This window comes from Bison bison, unplaced genomic scaffold (assembly GCF_000754665.1).
Source record: "Bison bison bison isolate TAMUID 2011002044 unplaced genomic scaffold, Bison_UMD1.0 scf7180017864529, whole genome shotgun sequence".
NCBI lineage: Eukaryota > Metazoa > Chordata > Mammalia > Artiodactyla > Bovidae > Bison > Bison bison.
This window is the reverse complement of record NW_011495079.1, coordinates 1548413-1550234: the sequence shown is the minus strand read 5'-3', so window position 1 is coordinate 1550234 and position 1822 is coordinate 1548413. Positions and strand designations below refer to the sequence as shown.

Sequence of the window (1822 nt, the reverse complement as noted above, 5' to 3'; positions counted from 1 at the left end):
ACAATGAGTTCCTATGGGGTTCCCGGGCCTATGCGGAGACCAGCAAACAGCAAGTCATGGCATTTGTGCTCAGGGTCAGACAAAGGGCTTTGAGGGCCTTCCCACTCCTGTCTGAAGAGGCTGCAAGGGAGGAGGAATAGGGGGCCTGAGCCAGAGCAGCAGCCAGGTTGATCCTTCCCTCTGTGATTGAAGAGGGAGTAGTCAGCCTTCAGTCAGAAGTGAGGGCCAGTTGGGAGAACCAGTGTGTGTAGCGTCTTTGGTTGCTGTTCTCTATGATGACATGGGGATTCATCTCTGTTTTCTTTAGAAATTTTTCAAAGTTTGGTTTCATAGAAGGTTAAAGAAACTTCAGTATCTTAGCTTTGTGAATGATACTGATCCCAGTGTAGTTTTGGTTACCCGATTCAAAAACAAGAGTTTTGCTGTTTTGTAAAAGAGATTGGGAAGTCTTCCATTTTGTTTTGTGGTCCTGAACAGAATACAATGGAATAGGAATTAGAACTGTTTTGAAAATGTGAACTTATGTAGCAATAGTATTGAATGGAGAAGAATTAGATAATAAAAGTAATTATAGTGAATTCATGTTTATGTCCTTCTTGTATGTCATTCACAGTAACTAAATTATCTCAGTGTATTGAATTTTCCTTAGTTATTAAAGAAAGTAGCAGACAATCTGCGACCCCTGCTCACTGGCTCATTTATTCCAAAGACGTGTACAGATTCTCTGCTCCGTGAAAGGCCATGTTAGCGGTGGACACACTAGGAGAAGCAGGACACCCCTGCACTTACAGCGATGGTCTAGGAGCTGCAGTCACATGAGCTTTGTCTTGGGGATGAGGGGAATCTCTGAAACGGATCATTGCTGTGAGGTGTCCTTTTGCTTCTTGGATAAACCCCAGAGAGATCTCTTTCTAGGGCAGGAAGGAAGGGGTCCTGGCTCTTGTCCCATAGCTGTTGACCACAGGGATGAAATAGGTGTTTTCTACCCACCATCTGCTAGGAATCCTAGAGAAATGTGAATCTTGCTCTTTTATGTATGGCCCAGTATTCCCTGTGCTGGCCCTCCTCTCTCTGCCCTGGGAAGCTGATTACCAAGTACATGGAAATGACAGTTTATTTGGGCATCTGGACTTTATTATTTTCACTTGTGAGCATGGTCTAGATTTCATTTGGATGAAATGAGTGAAGAGAAGCTGCAAAAGTGGACAGGACCTGCTGCGTGACTAGAATCCTGGGATCTTTGAGTGAGCTGTGCCCAGCTGGGAAAGATACTGCTCCCCATCCTCAAACCCTCACAAACACCCAAATTGAATAATATATCCCCGGGGAGGAAAACACACAGAACAGCAATTTTGAGTGGTTTTCTATTCCATTTCCTATTGAGCTGCCACTTCTCTGAGGTGTCTTAAAAAGAAAACAATTTTCAGAGGAGAGAGGGACAGAGTCTGAGATCCAAATAACACTAGAAATAAGTAGTAGCCAGGAAAGATGCAACATCCGCCAGCGTTCCCAGGTTCAGGCAGGTTCAGAAATGTGGAGGCAGCAGAGACACAGGTTAAGGCTGTGCCTGGCATCAAAAGGCAGGAGCGACTTCTGGGCCTAAGGAGGTGGTAAGGTCACTGCAGTGGGGGGTGCGAATGGGTGCAGGGGGCTGAGGGGCAGCTCTCCGTGCTGAGTGCCAGAGAACAACGGGAACAGGAGATGTCATTCTGGCCACGTATATGGCAGCTGCCAGATAGTCAGTGGACACTTGGAAAAGGTGGAGAATTTCAAGACCCATGTGACCTGCTCAGACTCTCCTCCCCAAAACAAAGGAGATTTT

General features: G+C 45.9%; 1 protein-coding gene across 1 annotated transcript in view; it reads left to right on the top strand.

Moving 5' to 3' along the window:
- The window catches only part of LOC104982265 (melanoma-associated antigen 10-like), a 10372-nt gene that overhangs the window by 673 nt on the left and 7877 nt on the right, over window positions 1-1822 (top strand). The gene's annotated exons all lie outside the window — the stretch shown is intronic.